Source organism: Arachis hypogaea, chromosome 5 (genome assembly GCF_003086295.3).
Source record: "Arachis hypogaea cultivar Tifrunner chromosome 5, arahy.Tifrunner.gnm2.J5K5, whole genome shotgun sequence".
NCBI classification, from domain to species: domain Eukaryota; kingdom Viridiplantae; phylum Streptophyta; class Magnoliopsida; order Fabales; family Fabaceae; genus Arachis; species Arachis hypogaea.
Window position 1 is genome coordinate 100,442,582 of NC_092040.1, and position 15,028 is coordinate 100,457,609.

General features: G+C 33.9%; 1 non-coding gene across 17 annotated transcripts; it reads right to left on the reverse strand.

Moving 5' to 3' along the window:
- Positions 1–14,936, reverse strand: LOC112802268 (uncharacterized). 17 transcript variants are annotated; one of them, XR_011882325.1, is made up of 12 exons: positions 14,690–14,936; positions 14,049–14,090; positions 13,774–13,951; positions 13,575–13,677; positions 12,338–12,466; positions 11,679–11,843; positions 10,117–10,749; positions 4,176–4,445; positions 3,985–4,062; positions 3,775–3,885; positions 3,501–3,623; positions 1–888 (listed from the first exon to the last, which is right to left on the reverse strand). It is a non-coding gene; the product is annotated as an uncharacterized protein (transcript). The 17 variants fall into 17 exon arrangements; XR_011882326.1 differs by lacking the exon at positions 1–888 and adding an exon at positions 2,409–2,525; XR_011882331.1 differs by lacking the exon at positions 1–888 and having other exon boundaries at positions 3,274–3,623; positions 10,117–10,257; positions 12,338–12,463.
- Positions 14,937–15,028: the final 92 nt, after the last annotated feature.

Sequence of the window (15,028 nt, forward strand, 5' to 3'; positions counted from 1 at the left end):
TTAAAGCATAACCATAATCAATACTAATATTATCTAATAGCACCAAATATTTAAATCAATACAAATAACACAATATTATGTCATTAGTCTAAAGTCTTATGTATTTTAAACATAAAACATTAATTTATAGTCTTATAATGACTAATAACACAAAATATTAAGGTTTACAATACTTAAACTCCACATAAGAATAGTCATTATCCATTATTAATAATACAAAATATTAATTGTGTATGATGACCGGGCCACCGGGTCGAGTTCGAGTGACCCGAGCTATGGCCCGGACCTGATCCAAAATAATGACCGGGTCTATTTTTGAGACTCTTACCCGACCCTAAACCCGGTAAAATCACACCAAATTAGCCCTTAAAGTGTTTGAGGCTGGACCAGGTCTTCGGACCGAACCAGACCATGTACACCCCTATCTGAAATGAATATGGTTCTGAAAATTGGATCGGTCTGACCGTGAACCGGTAGCAATAGCGGTTCATCTCACAGATAGAAACCGCTGGAGCAAAAAAGGCACTAAACCGTTGAACATCCAATCAAACTGAAACCGACCAGTTCGAATGAAGACGTCGTTTCATGGCGTCCCGGAAAAGAAAAGCCTGCAGCCTCCTTCATTATTCGTGTGAACACCTTGGATTAGTAGACTAGTGACTATAACGGTTCGATAATCGATTCGATTTTCAAAACCTTGGCTAAACTGGAATGCAATGAGTTGAAGAGTGCATTCGCACGTAGGGATGGCAACGGCTCCTCATGGGAGGCGGTGACATGCCCCCTGCCCCACCACCCATAATCCGTCCCTATCTTCGCCCCCGCCCCGTCCCCGCGATGGGTAACGGGGACCCCATATCCACTGGGGATCGCAGTCTCTGTAGATATCTGCGAATTTTTAAAAAATTTCGAAAACATTTAAAAATAACAGAAAAATTGAAAAATAAAAGATAATTAACATTTAACATAGTCCAAACCCTAAATTTAGTATTAATTTTCCAGTAAGAATTAAAATGCCAAATCCTAAGTCTAATTTCACAGCAATAAAATCTATCTCTAAATCCAAATTTATCAATTAACAGAATACAAACCCTATACCTAAATCCAATTTCACATTAATAGAATTCAAACTATAGTAATTTCATCAATTAAAAATCAAAACATATATTAAAATCAGTGAGCAACGGCAGAGCAGAAGCAGAGGCAGCGAAGCTTTGAGCAGGAAACAGTGAGCGACGCAGTGAGAGGAAGAAGGTGAGCGGCAGCAGCTCTCCTCTGACAGCTCTCTTCTAGACGGCGACGAAAACTGCGATGGTTCTCCTCAGGCGCATGGCGCGGCTATCCTCTCCTATGGACGGCAACGAAGTGGCTACAGTTCTCTTCTCAGGCGTGTGGTGTGAAGACGGCTCTCCTCTTCTCTGGACGACGACGAAGGGAGAAGCAATGCGAGGGAGAAGCGCGATGCTAATGACTTTGAGAGTGAGAGGGAGAGGCAGTGCTTAGGGAGAGTGCGGCGGTGAGGGGGGAAGAGAGGGAGTGTATCTCCTCTGATAGGATTTGTGGTGGCCTGAGAAGAGGGAGTGTGGCTATTAAGGTTTTCATTAAGGGTAGTTTAGTCATTTTTTTACACGATATTATACGGGTCTCCACGGGACAGGGACCTCTATCCCCGTCCCGTTTATTATACAGGACTACATGTCCCTGCCCTTGTCCTCGCAGAGGGAAAATCACCGTCAAATCCATCTTCTGGCGGGTAAAATCCCGCGAATACCTGCCCTATTGTTGGAAATCGCGACCCCTGTTCGCACGGCCTTAGTCTGATTCTTTTCTATTAAATTTAGTGAATAATGCTATACATCCAATTTTTTTTGTTAACCAAGTCCAATCAAGTTGGTTTAACATAACAAAAATCAGTTATGACTAGTATTATTCTTAGTCTTATTATTTAATTTGGTTGGACTTAATTGATAAAAAGACTTGAATGTGTAACAACAACAACAACAAATAAAATATAAAAAGAGAAAAAAATAACAAAAATGAAATATAAAAAGCATATCACAATTTCCTTAAAACTTTCATGCATACATTAAATTTGTTGATATACTTGCACTAACCAATAATACAATTTTGTCCGAATATTCTCATAAACTATTATACACCACTGGCTTCTTTTTCATTAACTATTAATTAATGCTTTTCATACATTGTTTACAAAATAAAAAATTTGTTCCAGCTATTAAAACTCAAAATAGTTTCCGATAAAGAATACATGCCTAATACAATAATCACTTTGAAAATCAAGACAAAAATAGAGTTTAAAATTCTATCCAAATTTCAAAGACTGAAAAAATTTCCAAACTTAAAAGCAAGAAAATAACTGAATTAAAAAAATCCAAGGAAACAAAAAGAAGGAGGGAGTTGAAGAAGTGCAGTGAAAGCTTTGAAATCACCTCAAGTTCCTCTCTATTATTATGGATGAAGCGAAAAGTTACTCTTGGAAGTAGACTATAAACAAATCGCGTTAGCTGCAACAACATAACCAAATAAAAAAATATGGCATATATATATATATATATATATATATATATATATATATATATATATATATATATATATATATATATATATATTTGTAGCTTTACTTACTATGATCTTTTTTCTTTTTTACCAAGACCTAGCTAGTTACACCTACAATGGCATCTTATAAAAATAAAAAATTAATTATAGAAGAAAAACGCTATCATTTTTACTTTTAACAAATTAATTATAGAGATTTTCTTTTTCTTTTCTTTAAAAAGACATACATTCAAACTTTAACATAATAAAATGAATAATTTAGAAAAAAAAATTGAAAATAAAAAGACTACTTCAAATTTGTAATGCTTCTATTATAAATTTCAAAAATTGACATTTAAACATATTCAAAAATAGCACAACTGATCCAACTATACTCTTCTACATTTCCTTAATTATTTGTCTAAATTGGCAGAGATTCTTCTTGTCTTGTCTAGGCTTATATAACGTTCTAGCTGGGCTTGTTCAATGGGGGTTAATTATGAATTTAAAGAGCAATGCTAGGCTGTTGAAACATTAATCTTGGTCTTATATATAGGGATCGAATTAGCTATATAATTAGCTAATGAATTGAAAGTGCTCTAACACCATCCATTGTTGATGTAAGATGCCTGCTAGCTATACCTAAGGTACATGTGTTCAGAGATTGGCAACAAAGAACCTCCAAACTCAAAACAAACACAAAACATTATAACAAAATTTAACAGCATAACAAAATTCCATATTATAATATAAAGTTTGAATGTGTAAAAACAGAGAATCAAAAAGGAAATCATGAAATTGAAGATGCAACTACTGCATATGTTGTTACTGATTCATACAGTAAGCACACTCTTTTACAAACCAAAAACCTGCTGAGAGCCTTAGACATAAGCCATAGCTTCTAAGAAAAACTCGCACAAAATAGTTCAGATATAGTCACTTACTTCCTGAAGCATCTTGATATGTTACCGAAAGATCTTTTCTGTGTCAGCCGGATCTAGATCAGGATTTGTTGGATGTCCTTGAGGATCATTTTCTAGCTTATGCTTAGATTCCGTCCATGATAACTAACAATAAGGGTAGCAATAATGACGTCACTTTAATGAAAGTAAATAGCGTAACATTTGTTATTGTTATTGTTAGGAGGTAACCTCACATAATATATTCCTTACACTACCATTAGGTATTAGGCAATGTTATAGTTTATATCAAACTTACCACTCGATTTTCACCATATATGTTATTCTCTATATGACTAAGTATTGGATTGTCAATAAAAACAAAATCAACACCATCAGTATAAGCCTGGAAATATAATACTTCCATGTCCTGTAAAGTGAAAAAAATAATGAATTACAAAGTCAAGGCAATAGCAATTAAAAGAGTTACAAATTATAACTGATTAGAAATAGAGTGGCTGCTGCACACCTGACCATCTACTTTGTATTTTTTCTATACTCCCGTATCTTGTCCTTCAGTATAATTATCACATCGAGGTGCTACAACCTACAAAGAATAAAGAAAAGAGAGCAATAAGTTTTAAAAGAAAACATTCATATAAAAGAACCTTAGAAACTATCAAAGTATTTTACCAAGCTATATTGGATACAACATATTACCATAACTCTATGTCCATGCTGAGCCAAAGCCTGGTAAGGAACCAACATCTCCAAGTCCACATCTTAAGTTCAGGTACCATTAGTGGAAGAGTTTATGGTACCAAATATAGAATGAAAGTGATACCAAAGGGTCTTTGATTGTCTCCACAAGTAAAGCTTAAAAAAAAGTGATTGCCTCCTTTCTTTGGATTTTCACCCACACCCTTTCCATTTCATACTCTTCTCTTTCCTTCCTTTTCGGAGCTCCCGTTCTCTCTCCCTCAACTTATCCTGCAAATAAGTTTCAATAGTTTGAATATAATTAACATATCAAAAAGCTATTCAAAATAAATTGTTGAGTGAACCTCAGGATACACCTAAAGCAATAAATCAAGACAAATAATAGATGCAGAATCAGTGAATTATCAACAAATGAAAGTGCTAGAGAAAGACATCTCTCACTATTTAGATTTACTTTATATGCCAATAAGTTAGCACTTTGAGTCTTTCTTTTTTCCTCATATTAGAGTATTTGAAGCTAATCATAATACTTAAAATGCTTATTTCTGAGCATCTAGTGAGTAGTGAGACCATTTTAACAATAACAAAATCATCTTAAAATTCCTAATTAGTTAATACATTAAATATGAATCAATCCAAAAAATAGTCAAACCACACTCAAAGTAACGAAAGCAATTCACATGAACAAACTACAATGTCAAAAAAAAAATTGATAACAGCTGAAACCAACAAAGTGTATTCAATTATAACAGAAACAAAAAGTGTACAAACCAGTGTTGCTGAACAATAGGCTAGGGCCATTGAATGGAACAACGGGACTGGACCGACAATAGACATGGCAATTTTCTTCGAAGAACTTAAAGAAAGTGTCGCTCACGTGCTTGGCCGGCCACCCCAGTTGGGAGAGTCAAAACTAGGCATCGCTGCAGTGACGACAATGAAAGTAGGAAGAGATCTGGCGGAGAAAGACGCAACGGCACAAAAGGGTTTGAGAAGAGTGAATATGGAGGGAAGAAAATGAGGGCAAAACCTAGCTTTTCATATCTATTTAATATATAAAGATTAAGCAGTCCAATAAACGAGGCTCTACAGTATTCCCTTCAAAACTAAACTCTCTCCAGACCGACACGTCACAGGCAAAAACAGTGAGCACAGACATCATTCTCCTTCACTTCCACACTTGGAAATCCACCAGCTTCGTCATCGCGTCGGGTTGCCCATGCTCCTCGTAATCGCCTTCGACGATTGAGACAGTGAGCAGCTCAACAAAGCGTGAATGCGCGAAGTGAGTTAGAATCGAGCTGCAGCATTTTCCTGAAGTAACTTCTGCGATAGGTTGAAGAAAAAGAATTGGTACCGCGAGGTTTCAAAATTTGATGAAGAAAGGGCATCTGAGTTTTAGAGAAAAAATTAAAGAAAGGGTAAGATGGGGAGGAGAAGAGAGAAGGAGAGTGGGCAACGAGTAACTCACCCACTCTCTTTGACTTCACCCACTTCTCTGACCATGCCAGGAGAAAGAAGCTAACAGTAGAAAGCAGTGCAAACCTATGAAACTGATTGGTTGAATCCTATCAATCTGAATCCGTGCTGCATAGCTGAGTAACAACTGACAATGCTAGGATAACATAGATCTCCTTCCATGTGAACTACATGAAACTACATGAATTCTAGTTTGTATAGATACATTGAACTCGGTAACCTAGAGAACCCCCTATATATTAGGTGAAGAACAAGTTTCAAAACAATAGATATACTCGTAGCTCTCAAATCAAACAGTAGATAGATTAATAGAAGCATCTAATCTATCTATATATAATCTATAACCTATCTATATATATTAGCAGAAGCTCAGTAATAATTGATTTAGCAGCATTAATGAACTTTCAAGATGGAAGCAAAAAGGAAAAAGGAAGATACCTCTCAGGCATTTGCAGGATTAAAGCAACTAGAGCTATGGCCACCTACCGCCAGTTTAGAGAATCCATTGGGATCACATATGCATGTCCATAATGATTCACTATGTTTAGCATCTGTATAGTAGAGCTAGAGCAAATACCACAAAGGCTTGAACACAAAAAGTAAATGTTTGACAAAATGATTCAACCTTCAAATAACTATATCTCCAATAGAAACAATTTTTCCATAAATGGCAGGAACAATTTAAAAGAAAGAAAAGAGGAATATGATCATTATAAAATCATTGCTATGTAACACCAGATTCAAACATTTTGCGATGTCTAACAATCTCACCTACTTTTTTTCTTTATATAGCTAGACCTTTAGATATCATTTCATGAACAAGTTTCTCAGCCTTAATTTTTTCACCTTTTTCAAGTAAAGCACTGATGGTTATTCCATAAGTGACAACATCTGGCAAGCAACCATTGTCTTTCATTTTTGACAAGTATGACAATGCTTCATCAAGGAGGCCCTCTTTGCAAAATGCACCAATCATAATATTATATGTCCAAGTGTCTAGATTATAGACTTTAGTGGAAGGATGTTCAAAAATCTCTTTTGCATCCTTAATTCTTCCATTTTTGCACAGGCCATCTATAAGAGTGTTGAAAGTGACTAGATCAGCCGAATGATGACCTTCATCGTGCATCTTTTGAAGAAGCTCCAAAGCATCATCGATTCTCCTTGATTTTAGCAAGCCATCAATTAGGGTATTGTAAGTTACCAGATCAGGAAACAGGTTCTTGCAACACATGTCTTCAAAGATATTCAAGGCATCATCAACCAGTTTACTTTTGCACAACCCATTGATCATGATATTGTAACTCCAAACATCAGGAGACACTCTACTTTGAGCCATTGTGCTGAATACATATTTTGCCTTATCTACCTCATTAACCAAACAATATCCATCCATTAAACTATTATAAATAACCACTTCTGGTTTCACACCTTTTTTTATCATAATAGCAAACACATTCTCAGCATCTTTGATTCTTCCTTTCTTACATAGTCCATCAATCAAAGTACTATAGGTACAAACATTTGGAATAATGTTTTTCAACATCATATGATTTAGTAAATCAATGGCTTCCTTTAGTTGACCCACAAGGCACAATCCATCAACTATAGTAGTGTAAGTGATAACGTCGGGAGAAATTCCCTTAGCAAGCATTTCAAGGTATAAATGAATAGCCTCACTTACAAGTGTATCCTTGCACAGACTATCAATAATTGAGCTGTACATTACGACATTAGGAACAATCCCATACAGTGGGATCTTTCTCAACACTTGAATAGCAGCTGCTGTGTGTCCGGTCTTACAGAGTCCATTGATTAAGGTCCCGTAAGTGACTTCATTAAACCGAAACCCTTGATCCAGCATTCTCTCGTGAAGGTGCAGTGCTTTTTCAACCTTACCACCGAGACAGAGACCTTTAATGAGTGTATTCAATGTTACCGTATCAGGCTGAAGACCCATCCTAAAAATCTTGGCCAGTACAGAGAATGCAAGCGCCATACGACCCATGCCGCAACAACAATTAATTACTATGCTCAAAGTAAATAAGTTGGGAGTGATTCCCCTGGCTTGCAATTGCTGAAAAAGGGAAATGGCGGTGGGAAAATGGTTGGTCTTGGCAAGAGATCCCAAAATCTTGGTGAATTGGATGATGGATGGAGGAGGACGCATAGAGAGCATGCGAGTGAAGGAATCAACAGCTTCATCAAGTGATTGGGGATGAGAGTGAGAGTGTAGGGATGATGTTGAAGGGAAGCAAAGACGGAGAGTGGAATGGGGAACAGAATAAGGAAAGAGCTTTGGCATTTGAAGAGCATACCTTAATTTGACTGGTGAGGATGAGAACAATGGAAACATTATTTTTGCGACCAAGAGGAGTAACGTAAAAGGAAATGCAGTGTGTTTTCACCTACGAGAGTGAGAAAATAGGTCTGGCAATATATACCCTACCGCGGGTACTCAATCCGGACCAACCCGTTCGGGTAGGGTTGTCTACTCGACCCGTTTCGGGTAGGGTAGGGTACAGTGCGAATTTGCCTGCGGATAGGATAGGGTACGGGTTTAAGATATACTCTATCTTATCTTAGCCGCACCCTTAATATATTATATAATATATATGTAAAAATTATGTATATAGTGAAAAAAGTGACTATTGAACTCACAATCTTCTTTTTGTAAAAATTTGAAATAACCACTAAACTAATTGATGATCATATTATTTTTAATTTTATGTTGGATTTCTTTAAGATTTTATTGTTTTTAATTTTAATTTGAACTTAGTTTTTTATTTTCTATTTTATTAATATGTATGAAATTTGGAATGGTTGAATTTTATGTTTGTTTAAAAAATTTTTATTATTTTGCGGGTAGAATCGGGTAGAATAGGATTTAGAACTTTAGGGTGCGGTTAGGGTTAGGATTGAGAGATTCTCAACCCGCAGGTAGGATATGGTAGAATTTTAAAAAAGTTTTCAACTCGCTAGTAAAATTAGGATAGAGTCCAAACCCTATCCTACTCTGTGAGTTGTCAGCTCTAAGAGAAGACTCAATTATACCCTAAAGTTAAGGAGTGTCGTAAAATGAAAAATGTAGTGTATCCACTAGGGTGAGAACAATGGTTTTTACTTTTTTATGTCATACTCCTTAGGGTTTTATCATCCAATAAATTTGTCTGGAGTAACCTACCAGAGACTTTTGCTCTATTACATTACAAGTTTCTATTGATATTTTCTTTATAACATAAGAACTTTCACTCTTATTTACTGTTATGCAGATTTTTAGTAAATCTGAATTAGTTCGATATCTAAATTTTGGGAGCGAAATCTATTCCTTTCTATGAGTACTAGTTTCTAAATGTGCACCAAAAATCCTATTTTGTGAACAAAAAGATAAGGACAAGACTTGAAATGTAAAAGAAATTTAATGATTAGAAATTAAAATTAATGAAACAAATTGAATGACTTTAAATTAAATGAAAGCAATAAAATGCCTCAAACAAAAGTCAAAAGACTTTGAATTTGAAACACAATGCAAAAATATATAAGAAGAAAACAAAGATTTGCAAAAGAAGAATAAATTGCAAAAGAAAAATTATAAGGAATTTAAAAGAAATTAAAAGACAGAGAAAAAATCTTACAGAAAAAAAAAGCTCTAAGCAAACTCAAAAAGTTTCTAAGAATACGAGAGTGTAAGAATGTTTTTTGAAGAAAAATTTAAACCTTTGTTCCTTTCAAGCTTTGACTATTTATAGAACAATTCTACCAATCTCACATTACCAAATGTGGTTTTTTTAGCAAATACAAAATAACTATTCCCGCCACATACAGATTCAAATAACTGCTACCTTCACACAACATGTCTTCGTTCTTGAGACTTCAACTCATTAAACTCGAACTTCCTTAACTTTTAGCAAATTAAAGCTTTCAATTATCGATCTCCTTCTTTCGATTCATTTACATTAATCAACTTATTTTGTCGTAAAATATTCGACCAACAATTATTTTATAAATATGTCCTCATGCATTGCAGTAGGATAAGTGATAATAGTTTCAATCGAAAAAAACATTTTGGAAAATTCAAGAACATCCAACCATTTATTTCCCATGAAACAAAGAGTAATTGATTATAAAATTTTATAAAAAATTAAAAGAAAAATTCGTAATATTATTCTTTCAAGAGTTCTAATATATACCAAACACAATAGAAATTAATTCATCGTAAAAGTACCACAATAAGAAATATCCAAATATTTGTATCAAAATTTCAACATAATAATCATCGGATTAACAAAAAGAACAAAAGGTCTTTTTTTTTCTATATATAAAATGGTATTTTGAGACAATGATAATAAAAAAAAGAAAAGAAAAAGTTTGGATAAAATTAGAGGAGAATCAATAATGTACTTAGATGAAGTTGCCGACTCAAAATTTGCAAAAGTAAATTAAGAATTTAGTAAAAAAATACCTGAATTACATGAAGCAATTGTCTCATTTTTCTTAAGATTTTCAAAACCTTGGCCGCTGCTATCACTGGGAACTCCTCAATTGCAAGCTTCCCATTGAGTGAATAACTCAGATTTCTTCATAGGTGTCACAGAATAGCTAACTGGAGATGAGAAATTGAAAAACACTAGAGAACAACATGAATAGCAAATTTGGCGGATGCTACGGTGAGCGTGATTAGGTACAATACAATAGATTAATGTTCTCTTAATGCTTGATATTATGTTTATTAGGCTAGCCGAATTATATTTTGTAAGTGTGGGCTACGTTTTTGTTGTTGGTTTAATTCATGGGGAACAAACTGATGTAATTTACATTTTCATGACGAAAATACAAAAGCTGTTTGCTAGGAAAATAATCTTTTGAGGAAGTATAGGGAGCCAATAGAATAATTGTACAATGTGTACAATAGAGATTTAGGAATGTCCGATTCAGTATTAGAGATATAACCAATAGTGTTACATTTTCCCATCAGCTTAAACTTTTGGGATGAGTGGTTTCATGACATGGTATTAGAGCTCTAGATCCAAAAGGTCAAGAGTTTGATTTTTGGTGAACCCCAAAATCAGCTTAAGCTTTTGGGATGAACATGGTTCTGTAGTACAAATAAAGAAATGTAAGACTAATTTATTGTCAAATAATCAATTATTTAAAAAGCAAGGATATAATTTTTTCAAAGAAAGTCATGATAAGAAATTTAAACAGGTAATTAAAATAATTTTTTTAATGTATTTGCTTTTATTTATTATTATTATTATTATTTATGACACAAAAAATATTTTAAAGTAAGCCATCGTCATAAGAAATTTAAACAGGTATTTAAAATTAATTTTAGTGACTAGGTAAATGTTTAATTCATAGATTATGGATAAATAAGTTTTATAATATGATATTTAACTAATCAAAAGTTTTCCACCAATATTTTTGGAATTTAATTTTGATATATTATCAATGTAAAAAAATTTTACATATATATCCAATTACGTAATAACACATTAATAAAAATAATTCTCGTTTAACTGCATTAATAGTCATAAAAAAAGACAGATATAATTGTATGATTTCGGACAATATTTTAAATTGTCAATACTTCAAAATTAAACTCATATTTTCAACGGTCTAATATCTTTGCACATAAATTTATATGAAATTTGAAAATCAAAATGTAAAAAAAATAGATATATAAAAGAAAAGTGTGGTTTAAATTCAAAATAACCGAAAATTTGGAAAAAAAAAAAAAGGGCAAAAGTTGGACAACTGTTAAAATAGTTGGGTGGTGAATAATTTATTTTTGAAATTTTATCGAAACTTGCTAAAATGTTGAAGTGGGTGGGCACAGTAAACCTTTGATATAATTATTATTATTATTATTAAGACAAAAGCCATGTTTGTTTATTTCATGGATCAATAAAAACTCTAAGCCCCCAAAAAAAACACTGTTTACCAAAAATTGGGCGTCATAGAGCAAAATAGCCGAACAAATTAATCATATGCGCTAATTAATCCCACATAATTACCATTTACCAGCATCATTTTCGCAGCTTCTGCACATTGAGCAGCCTTTGCCTGGGTCTCAGAAAACAAGCGCCACACACGTCACCTTCCAGGAAATCAGGAACTGCCACGCCTCTTCAGTATATAAGGAAAAAATTCACCTTCTTCGTAGTAGCATACCCCCATTGCACAAAGCTTTTCAAAAAGAATTACACTCAGTATAAGGAATGAGAAAGGAAATCACTCAACTTTAAGAAAACAATTTCTCGTCAAAATAAGAAGAGTAACAGTATCCAGCAAATTATGTCCGATAAAAAAGCAACAAAAGCATGGAATTAGTTGAAAACTTATACGTAAGTAACCTTCTTTAAATACATTATCCTCTTTGCTCCCTTCTTACTTTTTTACTTCTTTGGTGTAATCTTCTTTGCTCTAAAATTGCTAAAAAATCTCAGTACAAACCAATTTAACTGCAAGTTGTACAATTTGGAATAGGAAAGAGAATATTATTGGAGTCAAAAGCCTTTAAACCCATTACATCACATGAAAAGATATGGCTTTCTAAAGAACTGTAGATAATAAATTGCATAATTTCCCATGATTTGCGTCATGCACCTAGTGCTAAACTTAAATTAAAGTGAGAAGGATGGAGGAAGTAAGTAATTCATAAAAGTTATAGATTTACTTACACTACAATTGCATCACCAAATCCAAAACCACAGGAAGGAATGCCATCAGCACCAAAAGTTGAGAACAAATGATGACACCGGCCACCACCATAAATAGCTCGAAGCTTTCCTTCTCGATCAAAAAACCTACTGAAGAAATTAATCGTTTAAACAATGGAAGATAAAACAGTCAATATGTGTCTTACCTACTAACAAACATAGAACCAATACAATAATTCGATCAACAAAACTATTACTTCCTGTTAATGTGTAACCTTAGAAACACAATTGTTTTGCTATGGTACACCTGTACTTCGCGAAACATATAATGGGGGGGAATGTAACTTCATTGCAGGGATACATAGTTAGTAAACATATGATACACCTTCAAATATTATAAACCTTACTGTTTAATTTTCCATGTTCTTTTTTCTATAGAGGTTCTGTATAGAGAAAATGCTAATGAGGTATGCATTGGTAAATTCTAATCTAGATTTTTATCGGACTAATATCCTACGTGAGTTTTAATGAGTTGCTAATATTTGTTTATTTATAATGCAGAAAAAATAGCTCAGGCAACAGAGATTCTATATTGTATTTCTTTCACATAACTTGTAATGTGAAGCTTTGGCATTAATATATAGAAGTTATTTTTCATTTAACACAAAATGCACAACAGAGAACTAATAAGCAAAAACCATAAAAAAAAAGAACATAATCAACCTATGATATTCAACTAACGAGTTAGTTATGCTTCAGTATACATGTAAAACTATCAATCATAAAAAAAAAGCACTTTGTAAGTATCCTTTTTCGACATGCACTTGCTAAGTAGCAATGTATAGTAAGGCGGCAAATGATTGCATGATATTGCATGATATGCTAAAAAGAACATTAACAATCACAAACTAAAAGCGCTGAATTGGAAACAACACCTACAGAAGAACAATTTAAGCAATGAAAGATGTGAACCACTTGCCTTGTCCAGTTCATACTTAACCTTGCTACCTTTGCCAATTTCAAATTGCCATGGAAATCCATTTATTTTGCTTAGAAAACATAGTAGCATTGAGAGTTTGGTAGAGTAATCCATGTTCATAAAATGTAACAGTAAAGCTAGGAGATCGCCATATATAGAAAAGCCATAAAAAAGAGATAAAATATTCAATTGATTCAAGAGACAAAATAAAAAACTTTGTCAATTTACATTATAAATGAGTCAAAAACTTAGGCAAGAGGCTAGTTCCTCTTTGTATACCTGTTGCGGGCAAAAGCTTGTCCTTCTCAATTTCAAGTTCCTTCAGCTGAGCCTCAGCTTCCCTCTTCTGAGCCAAGCCCTTGCCCCACTCTATTTCCTTCTCCTGAAAATTATGACGGTAGCTAAGAATTAAACTAAATTTTCATACCCGAGCCTGAATGACATCTTTTTACATAAAATCCTGCAACAAACAAAATACCTTTGACTTTTCTTCTACTTTCTGTTTTGACTTCAAGTGTTCTTCCTTGGAAATGCATACTCCTTCAAAAATAATGGGAATCAACCACTTTTTTACTACCAACCTTCATTCATATGTTCAGATTTATCAACTACTCCTGGCTTCACATCCTCTAGCTTTACAGGTCCATTAGTCTCTTCTGCATTGGGGGGATATTAGAACTAGGAACCTAAACACTCTCGTATAGTTGAAAACCACTAAAAGATATTGAGAAGATTGAAAGGATATTTAGTTACCCGCAGAATCAAGCTGTAAAGAACGAATGTCCTCCTCGATATCTAGCATTCAAACAAAATTCACATAAGCATTAACATCAACTGTCCCATTTTCTTTAAGAGAAAAAAAGTACAATACTTTGGTAAAAACATTCAATTTTTAACTACTTCATCTAAGTCAAAATTTTTAAAGGCACAATGCAAGACTACAAATTGGAACCTCACAACCTCAGTCTCAATGTAAATCACCCATTGTGACATCTCAATGTAATCACATATCAATGCAGGTTTTGTTTTTACTAACTTTTAAACCTAAAACTGCCATTTATTTTTATTCTAAATACAAATTAAGCTAAACCAACCCATCTCAAAAGGAATTCTAAAGAGGGCGGGGGGAAGAGCACACTGGCAAATAAAATAACAATAATAAATTAAATAATTAAACACATAATGAACAAATTGAAGGAAGCCATAACTCAAAGTTAGCATATTTCTATTATATGGATAAAACAATGCACAGCACAGATCATAATTCTCAAACGAAAAAAACAAAGAAAAACGACCGATTGGAGGATCCGACGCATAACAAAATGAAGAATAATTGGAGAGAATGGATTGTGAGAATGGGAAACATGTATGCGAGGTGAATTGTAAAGACTGACGTGCCCATTGAAGAAAAACGCGAGAGAAAGTGAAGAGAAACGAGGGTTGGAGAGGTTTTGGAGGTTAAAGAGCAAGGCGGCTCGTTGGGTAAAAGCGGAAATGGAAGCCGAGTTTGTTGGTGTGTTCGGACAAGAATAAGTTAGCCACACTCATCGTACTTCACTCGTGTCCTGTGTTTGCGCGAGTGGGATACATTTCCAACCTTACTCACGAGTCGGGTATTCATGGGTCCGAATTGATTTACATATTTTGCTTATTCCATTCAAAAATTGTGGATATAGATTTGGTGTAAGATTATTGAATCAAATTAGATTTGATTTGCATATTAATAAAATTGG